We start from the raw sequence: 20,275 nt of genomic DNA, 5'->3' as shown, positions 1-20,275 counted from the left end.
ACGGTTCACCATACGTGCATGCTACGAGAATCACAAACTTCAACACAAGTATTTCTACAATCCACAACTACCCACTAGCATGACTCTAATATCACCATCTTTATATCACAAAACTATTGGAAGGAATCAAACATATCATATTCAGTGATCTACAAGTTTTATGTAGGATTTTATGACTAACCATGTGAATGACCAGTTCCTGTCATCTCTCTAAATAGATATAAGTGAAGAAAGAGAGTTCAATTCTTTCTACAAAAGATATGCCCATGCTCTAACAAATATAAGTGAAGCAAAAGAGTAATTCTACAAATGGCGGTTTTATATGTGAAGAGAAACAGGCCATCCAAACTTCAAAAGATATAAGTGAAGCACATGAAACATTCTATAAAGCCATACTCAAAAGATATAAGTGAAGTGCAATGAGCATTCTATAGATCAACCATGGACTATCTCATACCAGCATGGTGCATCAAGGAAAAGTGAAAACTAAATGCAAAAGACGCTCCAAGATTTACGCATATCATGTGACGAATAAAAATATAGCTCCAAGTAAAATTACCGATGATTGTTAGAAGAAAGAGGGAACGCCATCCGGGGCATCCCCAAGCTCGGTTGCTTGGGAGTCCTTGAATATTTCCTTGGGGTGCCTCAGGTATCCCCAAGCTTAGGCTCTTGCCACTCCTTATTCCTTCATCCATCGTGATCTCACCCAAAACTTGAAAATTTCAATCACACAAAACTCAACAGAAAACTCGGTAAGATCCGTTAGTATAATAAAGCAAATCACTACTCTAAGTACTATTGTAAACCAATTCATATTTTTTTTTGCATTGTAGCTACTGTTATATAACTTTTTCATGGCTTAATCCACTGATAGAAATCGATAGTTTCATCAAAACAAGCAAACTATGCATCAAAAACAGAATGTGTCTAAAAGAGAACAGTCTGTAATAATCTAAACATTCACCATACCTATGTTACTCCAAAAATTCTACTAAAATTAGTAAAAATAAAAAATAAATAAATAAAGACGGTGCAGAAAGTTTCAGAATCGTTTGACGTTCCAGTAAAAAATGTAAAATCGTGCACTACAGCCAAAGTTTATGTCCTGCACCGTACAAACCAACAAGCATCTAAAACATCCTAAAGGCAAACCTTGACACATTATTTTTATAATACAATGGAATTTTACAAGGGGATAATTATTTTGTTGAAAATTTTCTGTAATCAAGATTCACAAAGTTTCCGTGAGCATGAACAAAGTTCAAGGTGCTCCCCCACTTCAACCATGCTTGTCTCTCTCACTTTCACTTTCCTTTTTGAAAAAGTTTTGGGTTCCCCTCTTTACTTTTTTGTTTTTAAACTATATGAAAGCACTCAACAGAAATAAATGAATCTCTAAAAATTCTAGGCTGTCTCCCTGGCAGCGCTTTCTTTAAAGCCATTAAGCTAGGCATATAGTGCTCAAGTAATGAATCCACCCGGATCCCAAGGTATATCAAAGTCAATTTTAATTAACAATGATTTGTAATTTAGTAGTAAGAACAAAGTAACATATATCATGTAATGACGAAGTCTAACTCTCTTCCTATGCATCGGCATGTCATAAAGGAACAATTCATGCACACAAAGTAAAGGCCAATGCATAGTATAAACAATTTCTTGCAATTTTATATTGGAAACATAGAGACACGGAGATGTAGTTCCTCTCTCATAATAATTGTAAGTAGGAGCAGCAAGCACATGCATATTATATCTATCAAAATCATCATGTGTAGTATTAAAACACAACCCATCAATATAATCCTTAATAAGGGCAAACTTCTCCGATATAGTGTAGTCGGCAGAATTCAAAAAGATAATAGGACTATCATGCATGGGTGCAATAGCAACAATTTCATGTTTAACATAAGGAACTATAGCAAGTTCATCTCCATAAGCATAATTCATATTGGCATCTTGGCCACAAGCATAGCAAGCATCATCAAAAAGGGATATTTCAAGAGAATCAATGGGATCATAACAATCATCATAGCATTCATCCTTCAGTAAGAACGAAGGGAAATTAAACATTGTATGGGATAAAGAGTTACTCTCATTAGAAGGTGGGCACGGGTGATCAATCCGCTCTTCCTCCTTTTGTTCTTCGCTCTCCTCCTCATCTTTTTCATTCAATGAGCTCACAGTTTCATCAATTTCTTCTTCCATAGACTCCTGCAAAATATTAGTCTCTTCTTGGACAGCGGAGACTCTCTCAATAAAATCATCAATATCGGAATTGAATTCATAATTCTCATAGCAATATTTAAGGATAGCTAAATTTTCAGGTCTATAAACTGAATCATCAAAAAATTCACACCTTTTTAACAAAGATTCAATTTCATAAGCACCCATAAAAGTAACAAATTCTTCAATTTTTTCCACATCATAGTAATCATATATACCATTATCATAAGAAGCCAAGGTTTTATCATCATTAAATTTGCATGAAAAGGGAAGGTGTGGAGCCTTCACCCTAGAGCAACAAGTATAATCATATCTCAAGCATAGTTCACGAGCATGCCAATGCAACATATGAATTTGATCCCATAATAGTTTCCATTTTTGAGTCAAGCGATAATCCCTAAAGTATTCACGTTGATCCAGCGTGTCTCCCATTACATAATTGAATAGGGTTTTCTCAGGATTATCAAAGTAGTACATAATATTTTTCACATAACCAGCAAAGAGGGTTTTAGGAGGTTCCCCATCTCCATGAGTAGCAGGTACACCTAATTTTTTTGGTATTTCATGTTCCATATTCATAACTCAAGATAGAGAAGAACTTAGAACAACAAATAAAAATTACTTAGTGATAAAGCAAACAAGCACACACGAGAATATTCACCCCACGCTATGGCTCCCCGGCAACGGTGCTAGAAAAAGGTCTTGATAACCCACAAGTATAGGGGATCAATTGTAGCCTCTTTCGATAAGTAAGAGTGTTGAACCCAACGAGGAGCTAAAGGTAGAACAAATATTCCCTCAAGTTCTATCGACCATCGATACAACTCTACGCATGCTTAACGTTCGCTTTACCTAGAACAAGTTTGAAACTAGAAGTACTTTGTAGGTGTTTTTGGATAGGTTTGCAAGATAATAAAGAGTGCGTAAACAAAAAGTAGGGGCTGTTTATATAAAGAAACAATAAAGTTAGTATAGCAAGTGTGGAAAAGTGGTGGTAGGAGTTGCGAAATTGTCCCCAAGCTATTGACTACTTTACTAGACCGATAGCAAGTTTTATGTGGGAGAGGCCACCGCTAGCATGTCATCCCTGACTTGGAATCCTATGCACTTATGATTGGAACTATTAGCAAGCATCCGCAACTACTAACGTTCATTAAGGTAAAACCCAACCATAGCATTAAGATATATTGGTCCCCCTTCAATCCCGTATGCATCAATTTCTATGCTAGGTTGAAGCTTCTATCACTCTTGCCCTCCAATACATAGTCCTATCAACATACAACTAACCATATGGTGTGATCCACACGCGCGCTTATATGATGGGAACCAAAGGACAACAACATAACCAGAAGCAAATTAAATCAATCATAGTAATTCATCAACCACCGATAGGACAACGAAAATCTACTCAGACATCATAGGATGGCAACACATCATTGGATAATAATATGAAGCATAAAGCACCATGTTCAAGTAGAGGGTACAGCGGGTTGCGAGAGAGTGGACCGCTATAGATAGATGACGGAAGGTGATGAAGATGTTGGTGAAGATGATGGAGGTGTTGGTGTAGATCGCCGTCACACGATGATGGCCCCGGCGGCGTTCCGGCACCATCTGGAGAGAGGGGGAGAGAGCCCCCCCTTCTTGTTGTTCTTCCTTGACCTTCTCCCTAGATGGTAGAAGGGTTTCCCCTCTGGTCCATGGCCTCCATGGCGGCGGAGGGGAGAGAGCCCCTCCGAGATTGAATCTGTCTCTCTGTCTCTCTCTGTTTCTGTGCTCTCAGATTCTGCCCTTTCACCGTTTCTTATATTCTCGGAGATCCGTAACTCCGATTGGGCTGAAATTTTAACACGATCTCTATCCGGATATTAGCTTTCTTGCGGCGAAAGAAGGGCATCAACCGCCTTATGGAGTGGCCACCAGGGCCTAGGGCGCGCCTGGCCCCCTGGGGCGTGCCCCCTGCCTCGTGGCCCCCTCGGGCATCGTCTCACATTGATTTTTCTTCCCAAAAATCACATATATTCCAAAAAAATTCTTCGTCAGTTTTTATCCCGTTTGAACTCCGTTTGATATGGATTTACTGCGAAACAAAAAACATGCAACAAACAGGAACTGGCACTAGGCACTGGATCAATATGTTAGTCCCAAAAATAGTATAAAAGGTTGCCAAAAGTATATGAAAGTTGTAGAATATTGGCATGAAACAATGAAAAATTATAGATACGATGGAGACGTATCACATGGCGTTCGTGCGAGCGTGCTTGGTGACAGTCGTCAGTACGTAGTCACGGGGGTGTGTGTCTCCCCTAGTCCACCAGGACGGCCGGCTGGAGACGCGGGTGTCGGCGCCTCCTACCATGGAGGCGTCGAGCCAGACTCCATGGCTGATACTGGGCTAGGAATGAAAGGAGACACATTTTACTCCTCCTATTGTGGTGGGTGTGTCGCGATGTGGGCAGTTGGGGTCTCTTGGACATGGTTGCCAGGGCAGTGGCCCCGGATGGCGGTCTGAATAGTCGGCTCTCCAGCGGGCAGCATGGTGGCGGTGATGGCCTTCCCTCTTGGTCTTGTTTGTGACAACAGGTGGAGCTATGGGTGGCTTCACTCTCTGTCACTAGCAGTAGCGGCGCCCGATCCAGATCTGGAGTTCTAAACTCGCCGCGGTTGTCCTGCAGACCTCGTGCTGGCACGGGGGAGCTATTGAGCAAATGTCTCACGCTTTGTCGTAGACAATGGAGATGCTCGCGGGTGTCGTTATCTTCTTGAAGACGTTGTCGTGGTACTTCTCTTTGTATCTGGGTTCTGGGTGAAAACCTTTGTCTGTTGTGGACTCGGCAGCGGCGACGTTTAGCATCGTTCTCCCTCGTGAGGGCGCTGTCGTGGAGCTTAGTTGTTTTAGGACGTAGCGTGGCATTGTCATGGAGCTTACTTAGTTTCAACGGTCCTTTCTTTCGGTAGCGTAGTCACGTGCGTCCTGCGTGATGTGGTTATTCCTGGATCAGCATTGTATGAGGGCAACTTCATCACCTTGTATTGTCCGGCTATGTATTCTTTCGATTGTTGCTTTATTGCTTTATTTATAAAGTGAAGTGAAAGCCTATTTTTGTTTTGATAGAATCTTTTCTTACTGTTTCGGAGGTCAAAAAATGAGTAATCTGTATGTAAGTTCAGCATTATTACTGAATCTCCATATGAGGAGAAGTACAACAGCGAAATGGGTCGTGCGTGGAACACCTTGTATACCATGGAGTATACGGAACTGAAGCACGGCATGTCTGCATCGAGGATGTAAACAAAACTGGCCAACGTACTCTCGGTGTAATCATTTACTATACGCGTACAAAACTGACATACTGTATATGCGTGGATCATTCTCGCTAGCTTCGTCCTTAAGTCACCATATAAATCGATGTCATGTTAGAAATTTAGGGTTTGCAGTATACCCCTTATTCCTCTGCACTTATTCATGGTGTCGCTCACAATTCGCATATGTGAGGCTAGGGGGCAGGAACTTTCTTATATTGTTTTTTCAAATAGTCCACCTCTTATACAGATATAAGATTTCTAGTCTTTTTCACTAGTTTTCGGGATAGAGTCCAGATCAAATTACCAACCACGATCACATTTCTCTGTTAACGGATCCTATCTGTTATGTCCCCGGAGCACGCGCTTGTGAGTAAGGCGCCATAATAGAGTGTAAATTCCTCTAATTATGTAGATCAACATTAGGGCTGTAATCTAACTATACGATCTAGCTCCTTCCAATCATTAGTGTACCCGGGTAGTCTTTCCAATATAAATACTATATTGTATTCCACTGATAATCAATCAACTTCCTTAAGCATATGTTACTTAAGTACATTCCAGCAAGTAATAATTCTATGATAAACATGTAAAGCAATTCCATGTATAAATACATGTATAATTTCATAATGAGGTATTCCGAATATTAACAATTCCAAATAATTTGAATATAGTTACAGGACACATAATTCCAACATCTCTCACTTGTCCAAAACAATCATTCAAATATCCGTAAACCCATAGCCTTAACATGCTTACCAAATACCTCATGACTAATATGCTTAGTCAAGGGGTCAACAACCATGTTTAAACTATGTTGAAAATCCAAAGGAATATATAGTGATACCTTCCCTCGGCATGTTTTCTTGTTGTGACACTTAAGATCACTAGAGACCTTTAGTTTCCGCCTAATTATTCCAGCATAGTTGTCCTTGGCGCCTCGAGTATTCTTTCCTCGAGTGTAATTCCACCTTTATAGGCACCTTGAGTATTTTGCTTCCTCAAGTAAAATTCCGCATCAATTGTTTTCCATCACATATATCAATAATATGATTAATTCCACATCGAGACAAATAGATGATAACCATGTTGAATAAAAGTTTCAAAACCACATAAATATTAAATCCAATTAGTAAATGAAGCTTCATAAGTAACCATGTTTTGAAACAAATTCCTGACTTCGGTCAGTGAACCTGCGCCATATTAGTATTTCACAAAAAAAATGAATATGTGTACCTGGACTTATTTCTCATCTCGTAGATACAGTAATAGCTTCCTCAATGCGTTTAACTTCAATATAAATTACAGAACAAGTGACAGGTTGTGATGCACTTTCCACAATCTTATATGATGTGTGAGATTCCCTTAGCCGCTCATCTTTCCTTCCATTGCTTGAATGCAACATAAATTCCAGTAGCTAAGGTATGATAATATAATGAAGATACATACCAATTCTAGTACCATTTATTATTCCATTTTTTTTCTCAGGGGTTCAAATATAGTTCCTCACTGAGTATAATTCCCTTTATCAAAGGTATTTTAACATTTTTGCAAATTTCCATAGAGAAACACTTCAAGATATTTTCTATGTATTTCCACTCCCGAAACATTGGGAGCTCCATAAATTCCTTTCATATGAAAGTTAGAAAACGACCAAGCTTACACTTCCATCAATGTGCCTTATCAATGCACAAACACCCAAAGAATGTTTATGTATACAATAATATTTTAAACTATTTTACACTTACATTTGTAGATGACCGCCAGGCTTCAGTTAGAAAACCATATGACCTGCTATTTCATTGATGTGAAGCTTGTTATAAGACAATACATTAATATATTCAATTCGCAAATTATGTCTTTAGTTCCTCTTTCCCAAAATTCCAGGAGAGAGAGTTTCCACAAAATATATTTCCCTTTGTGCAAAGAACTGAATGGCAAGAGTGGCATTATAATATTCCACCGAGACAAATTTCCTTACAAATAAATAAAAAAACACTTACAAACAATGGGCTTGCGGTTGTTTGGTGTGATAATAAGTTCCCAAACTATAGAATTCCTCATTGAGTTTATTCCTGCCCGCATTTCTTCCACCCATAGTTGACAATGATGAAAAGTTTCAAGCCTTCTTAGGAGTCTTCCTCTACTATTTAGAGTGACTTCTCCCAGAAATCACATAACAATTATCCAGAGATTATGTTCCAAGTTAATTCCTCCCACTTATCCTAAGCATGTCATGTTGGGAGTGTCACTTGTAGTTTCCTTGGGGTTAAGATTATATTCCAGTATGATTGTCTATAATTCCACCCTTGATCATAAAAATGATTGTGTTCCTACTTTCCACCAGTATTCATTTTCCAGATAACTAAGGAAACACCCTTTGATCCATTAGAAGAACCATGAAAAATTCCTGGTGCGCGCTTTGTAATAACTGTGAATTTCATGCCAAAATAGAAGATTTCCTTTCAGCCAAGTGACTGTACTAGATGGAGAAAGATACAACAAATGACAGTACACAATGCTTCTTTCCAAAGAAACAAGGGAGTATACAAGACAGTCAATTCCTCCATTCAATTGTGGAGTGTACGGTATATAACAATGGTGAATAATTCCATGCTCTTTACATACAAACGATATATTCCTGAAGTGTACTTCCCCCACCAATCGGTTGTTAAAACTATGATATTATTTAATCAACTGATTTTCCACTTCAGTATAACATGTGACCAGCACAATAAAACCTTTCGACTTGTATAATAAAATATAAGCATAACCATGTAAAAGTGTAACCATGGAAGGGTGAGATGAAATAAATAATGTGACCTCTAGTGGGGATGTCCAAAGAAATACTGTAAGTATATAAAAAAGAAACGATGTGAAGCCCTTTCATCTCCTTCCACCTTAATAAACAAGGTCTATTAAAAAACTCGTATATGCTTCACATGTACCATTAGTCCTCCCACTAAAGTTTAAAATTCCAGAATCAATAAGCCTCTTGATCCAGTTCCAAGATATGTGACCAAGTCGTTGATGATGTAGATAATAAGATTCCAAGCATGTGTTCCCATTGTCGATATTCCTCCATATGGAGTAATCTTTGCCCAATATAAAAAATTGGTCTACCAACTTCCAATGGACATCAAGAAAGATGGACCATTCTGTGAAAATCATAATGCACTAATTTAACCATTGAGCAATATTTCCACTCTCCCTTTTCCAAATAGTATGTCATAATCAATAGGTTCCAAGATGAAGCAATAAATTAAATCCCTTCTCACTGAAGTTGAATAGCCTGTCCTAGAACAATAATAGTTTTCCTCCACAAAAGGAGTTTGATGGCATAATTTCCAATCCAAAGTATATCAAATTCACAATTAATTTCTAAGTACATTAGTTTTCTCGATAAATGAAGAGCAAATTTCCTGGAGTGACCCCCAGCTTCCTCTTTGAATAAGTGATGCTCAATAAAAACACTTCCCTGAAATCCATTTTCAGGTTATGCATAATTATCCGCAAGATATCAATTTTCTCCAGCAATAACTTTGCACTGATTAGACTGAAAATAAATGATTCCCCTAAAATGATTCCTTTAGCGTGTCGCAATGCACCAATGAAATTATTCAATGTCAACGATGATATGAAAAACTCCACGGGGCGCGAACAATGCTCGGCATCTGTATGTCGTCCAAAAAACTGTAGTATTCCGGTGGGTTCCATGGTATTCCAGCAAGATCCTTTTGCTGTGCACTCCTTCCAGCGTACGACATCCGTTCCCGACCACTGCAACGTGTGTTCTCACTATTTCAAGAGTATGCCATCGAGTGTTCCTGTTACAACCAGTTCTAGCTAGTTTTCCAATGATAAAGAAAACCCAACTATTTCTAGATTCCTCGATTGCTTTTCAGTTTCCACCAAACATCAGTAGCTAGCTATCTTCTTGTCGCAATCCAAGTATTATACTTCCACTCTTCCTTGGCGTGCCTTCCTCAGATTGTTTCTAATTCTTTTCTTAAAAATAGAATGATTTCCTCCTTAATTGCAGCAATCAACTACTGCAACAGAGTTTGTTGTAGCCACTGTAGGAACAACTCACCCTTGAAATCCCTGTTTGGCTGCATCAGACTCGGCGAGTAGGCAGCACCCTTCCATGAGCACCAGAACCGGATCTGGACTGCGTAACAGCGGTCTCAATGACTCGGGGGAGCAGATGACTTCCCAACTCCCAAGGCAGCAGACCTCCCGGTTTTGAGAGACGGCGACGGGCGCGATACGGAGCGAAGTTGGACGCGGTGAGCCGGCGGGATTCGTACATGTTGAGAGACGGCGACGGGCGCAGAGTTGGACCCGGTGAGCCAGCAGGATTTGTACATCCGGCGGATCGAACTCGTGGTCACGGACCAGCTACAACTTCGATCTCCGTGCGTGAATCAGAGAGGCATGGAGAGCTCCCTTCACGGGAAGAATCCATCATGGCTCCTTCCTTGAGCCACGAGTGAGATTGATCCACTTGCAAGAAGCAAGATCAGACTACGCATGTGGATGTGCTTTGCAGCTTGATTTTCCTCCTCGATTGACGCATAGGCTGCAGCACATAAGCGAAGACGTTGAGTAGTCCATGAAGTTGACCTACCAGGCGGCGACTTGGGGAAAAATGCAAACCAGATGGTTGCTGCGACAACCGGCGGCAGAGTAGGCAGCGGATACCAATGTTCAAGTGTCGGCCGCCGAACCTTGCTAAAGATACCAATGTTAGAAATTTAGGGTTTGCGGTCTATCCCCTATTCCTCTGCGCTTATCCATGGTGCCGCTCACAATTCGCATATCTGAGGCTAGGGGGTAGGGACTTTCTTATATTGTTTTCAAAGAGTCCACCTCTTATACAGATATAAGATTCCTAGTCTTTTCCACTAGTTTTCGGAATAGAGTCCAGATCAAAACCTGTTATGTCCCTGGAGCACACGCTTGTGAGCAACGCGCCATAATAGAGTGTAAATTCCTCTAATTATGTAGATCAACATTAGGGCTGTAATCTAACTATATGATCTAGCTCCTTCCAATCATCAGTGTACCCGGATAGTATTTCCAATATAACCACTATATTGTATTCCACTGATAATCAACCAGCTTCCTTAAACATATGTTACTTAAGTACATTCCAGCAAGTAACAATTCCATGATAAACATGTAAAGCAATTCCATGTATAATTCCATAATAAGGTATTCCAAATATTAACAATTCCAAATAATTTGAATATAATTGCAGGACACACAATTCCAACATGTCAAACCTTCGCCGTCGGTCTGGCCGTGGCTGTACGTGTACTTGCTACGATATCCGTGAAGCCGGCCCAAGCAGGGAAGTGCTTATTAAACTCTTTAACAGTCGCGGTAAGGGCGAACGTTCAGTGGTGGCACGTCGGATCGAAGAGAGCATGTGGGTTGGGCAGAACCGCAGCCTGCTTGTTTTGAGTGGGCCACGTGTTGAGTGTTTATTGGGAAGATAATAAGAAGGAAAAAAAAAGGCAGCAGAAGCTTAACAGGCAAGGAGAAGGACGCTCGGCACACAGATTCCTTTGCCTCTTCCTCAAGCCCACACGTAACCTTGCGACCTCTCTCTCTCCCCTGTGCTCTTCGCCGCCGCCGCCGCTGCCGCCGCCCTGCCTCACCCCATCTCCTTCCCTTGGCCGGCGCTCCACCCATCCGCTCTCCCCACCGCCCCCTCTCATCTCTCACATCGCCTCCTCCTCCTCTCGCTCCTCGCCTTCCACGCCGTCCCCGCCACTATCGCCGCTCCTCCTATTCTTCCTTGTGCCCCCTTCCATCCCCTCCTGTGGCGGACGATCCTCTCGACGATGGATGTGGGAGAGGGAGAATCCGGGAAGGTGGGCGGGTCCGGGTCAACATAGGGTCGATTTCGAGGCCTCTCATGGCCGCGCCCACACCACCTGTGCTCCTCCCCTCCTGCGGCGCAGCTGCTGCTTCTGGAGCTCTGTTCGGAAAGGAATACGTCTAGCCGCCGGCCAATGGAAGGCCCTCATCGGCCTCGCGCCTCCGCCGGCCTCCAATCCCACGCATCCAGCCCCTGATTCGTGCACGCGGCAAAACGGCCGCTGCTGCCGGAGCGCCATTCGTCAGCGAGGAGGCCCAGAGTGACACCGCCGCCGGCGCCGGTGCTCCCCAACGTAGCCACTCCGACGACGGCCAGGTGATCCATTCCGCTGCCAGAGGTGTTCTCTTTTGTGCTTGTATTTTGTTTTCCCATTGATTTTCTGTCCAATTTTATCACAGGATTGTTACTATCTGTCTCAAGTTCCTTGAAGTCACGTACATGCTCATGCCCGCGTCTGATTTGTTCTCGTGGTCGTGTTCCTGCCGTAGCTGCGTCCACGGTTGTGCAGGTTTAGCCCTCCTTTCTTTAATCCCCCTTTTTGTTTACCCTCATTTATCTTGTATTGTTCGTGAGAGAGGCTAGGCCTGCTGTCCTCTTTCCAGGTGAGGCGTTTGTTGCCTTGCTTAATTTTGTTTATTAGATATTGCCTGCCTATGCTTCATCCTATTTTTGTAGTGAGATCTATTGTTTACATATGTGCTGATTTCTGTGACTAAGGAGACTGTCAGTTCTGTCAATGACGCTAAATACTTGCAGTTAGGAAATAACAGTCCCCATATTGGAAGGCTTTTCCTCGAAAAATATTGGAAGGCTTGTTTATTTTGTCTTGGGTCAAAAAATATTGGAAGGCTTATATTTGTTTACAGAGGGAGTAGTAAATAAGAAGGCTAGCTTAGGTTCTAAGAATTGTTGAAACATACTATATACTCCTAACAGAAATATAAAACAAAGACATGGACAATTTATTCCTGCTATGTGATGAGAAGCACTATTTTAATAGATATGGAAATGCTTATTGAAATTATATGTCTGCTTTGCGATGCTTGCCAATATCCACTTCTGCTGCAAGTGCTTCTATAATTGGAACTTCGGGAAGTGTGTGGTTTGAAGATATGAGATGTGGTTCTTACATAAATGTTTTAATGGAAACTTATGAATTAGAAGGGAATAATTGCCTTGCCTTAGCAAAGTTTGTGTAAGGAAAATGATTGCCTCAGCTAACACTATACTTATAGGAAAGATAGATGCAAATTCAAGAACTTAATAAGATAATTATTTTTCCTTCCAGAACAATGGTCTGTTTGTGCCAGGGACTAACATATTTCATAGGAGACATGATTTATATCTTTTAAGATCAGTACAATTTTCATACAATCATGGTTTTATCTTTTGAAGTCGGTACATTTTTCATTTATTGTTTTATTCCCCTGAATGTTTACCTAAGTGGATAGCTGCTATTCACTGTATCTTTTGTCAGATGGCTTCTATCACCCTTGCTGATCTATGTTGTGGAAGACAAAATCAAATGCTATGTGTCCGGGTGTCTCGGCTTACGCACTTCCGCAGCGGTTTAGAGAGCGGTCCTATCAAGCTCATACACATGGTCATCATCGACGTGCAGGTACTGTTTAGCACATAACACGGCAGCAGACCAATTGTGCATATGTTATTCCTTTCATGATGTGTCCTTTTGTCCTAGGGTAACTGCAGTTATGCAGTTGTACCAACATCATTTGCCGGTGCTTATTTACATGTCTTACAAGAGCGGATTATCTATAAGCTTGGCTACTTGATGGTCTGGCCACTGCTAAACATACTGAATCCTGCTGCAGCTCCACGCATGAGTTTATCTTAGGTACCACTGAAATTTAACTAATAATACGTAGCATCTTGCCACCTAACAGATTCATATGTGGTCACTAAATTCAATGTCTATAAACTTTTCTGTACACATATACAGTTAGCATATTGATTGCATTCTCTACTCTCATATGGTGTTGTATCTTCAACTACTTGCAGATATATATTTTCTAACTTGGTTTAGTTTTATTAATGTCTCGCCAAGCATGATGGATGCTTGCTGAAAGGGGCATTGTCTGTACTTTTCATAGTGCAAAACGACATGTTATGGCAAGATTGATCGTTTGGTAGAATGATTACTCCTGCATTATAGCGCTACCTATGAAAATTGAAAGGAAGAGTTGTGGTGGTATCACGTGGATGATTTTCGGATTATTAGTTTGCCTCTCAATGATTTGTTCAATATTGGAGGGTCATTTGCTGAGACTTGGTTTGTGCCATGACGTTCTTTTGAATTGCTAGTACACTTTTCTTTGTGATATTTCTTTACATTTGCCTATGAAAAAAGGCGCTACGTAAATTCCAGTTTTACCTGAGATAAACTAATGGTGTTGTATCTCGTATGTCCTGTTGAATAGAAGGAATCAAGGAAATGATGGCGTTAGTCTTGATCTGGGGAAGTGTTCAGTTCACGTATAGGATATATGCCATTGATACCAGTACAACACAGTTTTTGTTTGTTGCAAGGTAGCCTCTCTTTTTTATTTGCTGGTTCCTCAGACCACTACCTTTTCTTCTTTAGAACTTACTCCAAGTGACAAGTACTGATAAGCATATCCCTCAGATCACTACATTTCCTTTAGAACACACACAACATATCCAGACACACTCGGGTATCACCCTCTCATACACATGGGTAATACTCAAGATGGCAATGGGGACGAAACCCATCGGGGTTTGCCTTCCCAAACCCATCCCCACGAGAAAATCATAAACCCGTCCCCATCCCCATCACCATGCGCGGGGCTAGTTTTCCGCCCGTCCCCTAAACCCATCGGGTTTCGGGGAACCCACGGGGGACCCACAAGAAAATCAAAATATTTAAACAAACATAGTGGCGACAAAGAATAACATTTCAGCAGCAAAACAAGCACATTTCAGCAGCATAACTTGAGCAAATTTCAACAAAAAACAATATTAGATGGTTCAACAGCTATATAGAATGTATTTCAGCAGCATGACACCACATTTCAGCAACAAAAATGATCAGATTTCAGCAAGAAAGATGATAAGCCATACATGGTTCAACAAGATGTGCAATTACATAAGTTTTAAAATAGAATTCTTGGTTTGGCCTTCAACGTTGGGGGGTGGGGGCTCGGTCGCTCAGGCTCGATAGCTTTGGTTTGGGCCGCACCGGATCAGTGCTTGGTAAAAAATGTATTTTCCTGGGTTTGCCGGGTTTCGGGTTCGGGGACTGCTGAAACGGGTGCAAACCCACGAAACATGTCGGGTTGTATAATGTGCCCAACAACAGCCCCACGGGGATGAAAATATGCCCATCCCCGTCCCCTAATAGGGTAAAAACCCGCGGGGACGCGGGTTTCGGGGCCCCATTGCCATCTTGAGGTAATACCCTCTATCTCTAACAGTATGCAGACATATTTTCTCTTTGCCTGTTCAATTTCTTTCTCGTTGCTCTTCAGTTGATCAATTCGAACATGGTACCCCATGCCCACGATATACTCATCGTCACTGTTCCGATTCGCCCGACCCCAACGACTCAGCTACTTCCTATCACCACCTGGTACTCCTCTTTGCTTGATGCTCCTGCGCTGCTTATTGTGCTCGCCGTTGCTGATGTATTTAGTTTCATGCATTATGGTTCAGTGGGTGTCTAGAAGACTTGGTAGATTTTAGTAAAATGACCTATATATTGGTTTCAGAACATAGCGAGACTATGTCCTGATATATTTGGCTACTTTTATCTTTTTGCATCAGTTCTGAGTCAGGGTGGACACGGTCCGGGCCGGTCCGGTCCCTGACCGAGCCGCCGTTTGGACCGGCCGGCGGCGGACTGAACCGGACCGGACCGAGCAGCGCGGCGGTCTCCTTTTCCTGCACCGGACCGGCGGAGGTAAAGCTCGGGCCGGACCGAGAGGACCGCCCATGGCGGCGGCGGCGGCGACGTGGTGACCACGGCAGCGGCGACAGACGACTCCGGCGAGCTCCTGGACATGATGAAGACAACTGCCTGGTCGAGATCGGCGACGACGAGACGCGGTGGCGCCGGCCAGGGCGCATCTGTTAGCCGCTCATGTTTGTTGCTGCAGCTTTTCCGTTACATGCAAGTATTTTAGCGCGTCCATGAGCCCACGATTTCGTGTGTGGTGGCATTGCTGTGATTAGTGGATCAATTTTGACGTGGAGATAGTCGTGGGATGACGCCTTAATTAACGGATCGAACCTCGCTTCTTTTGCGGTTTCTGTTATCTGTTAGACGGAATAAAAGGAAAGGAAAACACCCACAATTTTCTGTGTGCGGGCCTTGCTGTTTCTGCCATCCCAGCGTTCCTTGCCCGCTACCCTGCATCGTCGCTAGGATCGTTTTAGTATCGTGCCATCCTAAGATCCGATTAAAGCGACGGGCTGCGCTAACAACCTAAGACCAATTGACCAAGTCACAAACTGAAGAAAATTCCAACTGACGAAGCTGAACTTTTAACAGTACAATTACGCCTGACGAAACTGAATGTTTGACAACAACTTTTAACTGACACCGCGGTCACCGCAGGAACGACATATGGCGTGCGTGAGTGTGTGCCGCCGCTCGCCGTGCGTGCCTGTGCAGATGCCGACTACGTGCTGGGTCATCCATCCCATCATCTCGCCTCCATGGACGTGGAGCCACTCATTGAACGGGCTGTTCTCGGCGAACTAGAACACCATGTATGTGTAGCCGCGGTGCATGCAGTGATGCAGAGATCGAACAGGCGAACGAGGCTCGACTGGTTAAAGCGAGCCAGGATGCTCACCTCGACGCAGCGCCCACGTCGCCGGCGGCAGTTCTCGGTCCGACCGAGCGGCTCGGTTAAAATGCGGACCGGACCGAGGTGCTGAGCGGGCCTACTTTTTCAATCCGGACCGACCAAGTTTGCTAGCGAGCCCGGACCGTTCGGTCCGGTCCTATGCGGGCCACGAGCGGGCCAAAAAGCGTGCTCGTTGCGTCCACCCTGAGTTCTGAGTGGTATATGGAATATGGGGTTTGCAAAGTTAAATAGTGAGACAACATTTTATGTAGTAATTGTACCCTGGTGCAATAGTTGTTTTGATCCAATTCCATTAATAGGCTAGTTTACGTATGATATGGGAACTCTGAAGAAAATTCTGTATGGCCGATCCATATTTATGAGTTGTGCATGTGCGGTATGGTTGGTTGTTTATGCATTCTTGCTCTTTATTTTTGTTGGGCGACGATACCATTTGGTACAGAACATAACTTGAACACCCATGCTGCTTCCTGTTTCTTTACACTTCAATCATTCAATTTTTTCTTGATGCTTTTTATGTTATTTTCAGGATCAATTTAATATTGAAAAGGATGATGGGAGGATGCAACTGACACAGTAGGATGCTCGGTGTCAAATTGTATATTTATCTTTCTTTTTAGCTAGATGAGAAACAGTAACATGTGAAACATATCGCAACATACTCTGTAGCCTGGAGTGACAGTCTAGATATATAGAGGGCATTGCCCATAAATCTGCATAGTGATAGCTTGTCGCTTCTATGAACTATCACTAAATTTAGTATGCATGTTATTTCTTCTTGATTACCTGTATCAGATTTGTGAATTTGTCATTTTATCCCTTTTTTACCCATGAAGTGTGAAGACAGCCTGCAGCCCAATCTCAGATCTTTGATTCCGCAGGGACAGCGAGCGATGGCCATGGCTCAACGGCAGCGGAGAAGATGGTGCAGTGTCTCGGCTGGGGTTCAATATGATGTGTGACCTTAGGCAAGCTCTACAATGACTCTACTTCTCCTTTGGAGATCACATGTCTTTTGTAGCATGTTAGGCTTTGATTTCAATTCAATGATGTGCACTGTTATCAATCTTGTAAAACTGTCACCTATTTGATAATATCGACCTAACCTTGCTATGCTTGATGATTGAACATTTTTCTGTTAAGCTTGTTTAACTCTATTCATATTTTAACAACTGAGCTACTCTAGCACGCATATGCACGTTCACAATGTCACCGTCAAGGCAAGTGCGTAAAGGACCGCACAAGAGGCGCGGCCTGGGCGCGCCCCATCCACTAGTGAATGTTCATTCATGTCCTGATGTTGCGGTTTGTCGTTAATTATTTTCTTTCTCCTTGTCTCTGCTTCACCTACTCTAGCAAACATTATATACTTGAGATTGCATGGACAGTGAATCACTAAGTCACTCACACAAGAAACTTGGTGGAAACTCACATATGCATGCCTGACTCTGCCTGGACTCACTCGCCGACTCGCGTGTAGGCAGCTTCGGTGTAGACGCAAGCTCTGCACAGAAATGTACGTGTGTACGGTTATGTTTGTCAATGCAACACCAATTAGCTAGTCCTTGAACCTTGGATTGGCAGACATACTTGCATCCGAGGGAAGACGCCTCTCAAGGGGCGATCGGCTCATATATTTAAGCAAGATTACAAGTCTTGGAGACCAAGAAAGAACCTATACGCGTATATGTACAGCCGTATACAAACGGGAATACGCGATGTTAGCTATACAAAGTCACACTTTAACATCCCCGCAGTTTGTGCGTCGGTCGAACGCATAAATTGTACCGAAAATCCTCGAAGAGGTGCGACGGCAACCCCTTCGTCATGACATCGGCAAACTGCTGTGAAGATGGCACGTCACTACAAGAATCAGCTACTTTGCCGTCAGCCATGGCAGACGGCAAAGGCACGGATGGCGGACGGCAAAGGTCCGCGGACGGCAAAAGGTGACGGCAAAGTAAGGTTCGGCAAAGAGGTACTTTGCCGTCTGCTTCGGGCGGCTGACGGCAAGGGAGCCTTTGCCATCAGCAGCGGACGGCAAAGAGCGCAGACGGCAATAAGTGCGCTGTTACTCCGTTAGGTGGTTAACGGCAGGCCTTTGCCGTCCGCCGCTGACGGCAAACTTCGGAAGGCCTTTGCCGTCCGCCGTGTGATGTCAGCCGACGTCACTACACGGCAGACCTTTGCCGTCTGTCGCTGTAGGCAAAGTTTTTGCTCTTTGCCGTCCGCCGCGGACGGCAAAGCCTTTGCCGTCAGCCACTGTAGGCAAACTGACCAAATTGGTCAGCCTCCCAGGAAGCACAGCTGCCTGCCACGTGGCCATTTTGCCGTCCGCTGCTGATGGCAAAGAGCCCTTTGCCGTCGGTGGCTGACGGCAAAGAGCCTGTATATTGTCTCTATTTTTCTGTTTTTTCTTAATCCAACAATTTTCACAGCAAATATATATGACATATATAGATATATTTAACAGCAAACATATCACATATCCAGCACATAATTCCAAATCCATATACATGTGACATAGCAAAGTTTCATCAACATATATAGCAAGTTCCATCCATACACATTGTTCCATATACATATTACATAGCAAAGTTTCATCAACATAGCAAGTTCTATCATAGCAAGCTAGATACAATGCAAAGTTTTAGCAAAGGAAAAGCAGGCACTCCATCATAGCAAGCTAGCTTCCATGAAATGAGTGAAATCTACAAAATGGTAAATATGAAGTTAGAAATAGGTGAATAGAACAAGAAGAAGACTATAACAAGAAGTATATGTCATTTATGACCTAACTTAGGTGGAATGGATCATTTATGAGCTAACTTAGGTGGAATGGATCATTTATGAGCTAACTAAGTTGAAATGGGTTGTTTATAAGCTAACTTAGTTGAAATGTATCATTTATGAGCTAACTTAGTTGAAATGGGTCATTTATGAGCTAACTAAGGTGAAGGGCATCATTTTTGAGCTAACTAAGGTGAAATGGATCGTTTTTAAGCTAACTAAGGTAAAATGGATTGTTTTTGAGCTAACTAAGGTAAAATGGATCGTTTTTGAGCTAACTTAGTTGAAATGGGTCGTTTATGAGCTAACTAAGGTGAAATGCCACGTTTTTTAGCTAACTAAGGTGAAATGGATCGTTTTTGAGCTAACTAAGGTGAAATGGATTGTTTTTTAGCAAACTTAGGTGAAATGGATCATTTAAGAGCTAATTTAGGTGAAATGGATCATTTAAGAGCTAGTTTGGCAGGCCCACGGTAGACAGAATACTTGGGTCGCCTGTTGAGCCATAATATAGACATCAGAAACATCTAAATGAGTGCTTTGGTTGATTTCAACTAGCCCTATATTTTCATGAGTCCTTCTAGTCTCCTTTGGCTGAAACTAATAACACTTGAAGACTACGACATTCGGTGGGTTTTCACCATAGAACAGAAGTTCATAAATTGCTTCAACTCTCCCATAATACTCGGTACCTCCTTCGCCGATAGCAGATACACAACAATTTGTAGACTTTCGGTCGGCCATAGATAGCTCTTTGCCATAGGTACGAAAGCGATACCCGTTGATGTCGTACTTGTCAAATGAACGGACCTTATAGTCAAAACCATTAGTGACTTGTCTCAATTCGGCGTCCATAGATTCTGAATTAGCCTACAAGTTTAATATGAAAGGATTGTTGCATTATGCACAAATTAGCGAATGAAATGAAATTGTCTAATAGAAATTACCGTTTGTTTGAACCAAGAGATGAAACCGGGATAGCCACCTCCTTGCTTTGCGAGAAGCTCGTACTCTTCGACGGAATCATTTTGGATCTCCGCTCCATACGAGAATATGGCGACGTATCGACTGTATGACATATCCACGAATAAGAGTAGTTCAAAGGAAATAGAAGTTGCGAAACAATGTACCGAGAACTTACTCGATGTACGGCCGCACTTCTATCAGGTTGTTGAAGATATACAACGAAATGGTCCGCCATTCTTCATTATCCAAA

At 42.5% G+C, this 20,275-nt stretch overlaps 1 long non-coding RNA gene across 3 annotated transcripts; it reads left to right on the top strand.

Moving 5' to 3' along the window:
* Positions 1-11,110: 11,110 nt before the first annotated feature.
* Positions 11,111-15,736, top strand: LOC123154928 (uncharacterized). Of its 3 annotated transcripts, none has more exons than XR_006477125.1 (4): positions 11,111-11,734; positions 11,818-11,927; positions 12,897-13,040; positions 13,119-15,736. It is a non-coding gene; the product is annotated as an uncharacterized lncRNA (long non-coding RNA). The 3 variants fall into 3 exon arrangements; XR_006477127.1 differs by having other exon boundaries at positions 12,897-15,026; positions 15,221-15,736; XR_006477126.1 differs by having other exon boundaries at positions 12,897-15,736.
* Positions 15,737-20,275: the final 4,539 nt, after the last annotated feature.

This window comes from Triticum aestivum, chromosome 7A, assembly GCF_018294505.1.
Source record: "Triticum aestivum cultivar Chinese Spring chromosome 7A, IWGSC CS RefSeq v2.1, whole genome shotgun sequence".
NCBI classification, from domain to species: Eukaryota; Viridiplantae; Streptophyta; class Magnoliopsida; order Poales; family Poaceae; genus Triticum; species Triticum aestivum.
The sequence above is the reverse complement of the archived record's forward strand: the minus strand, read 5'-3'. Positions and strand labels throughout refer to the sequence as shown.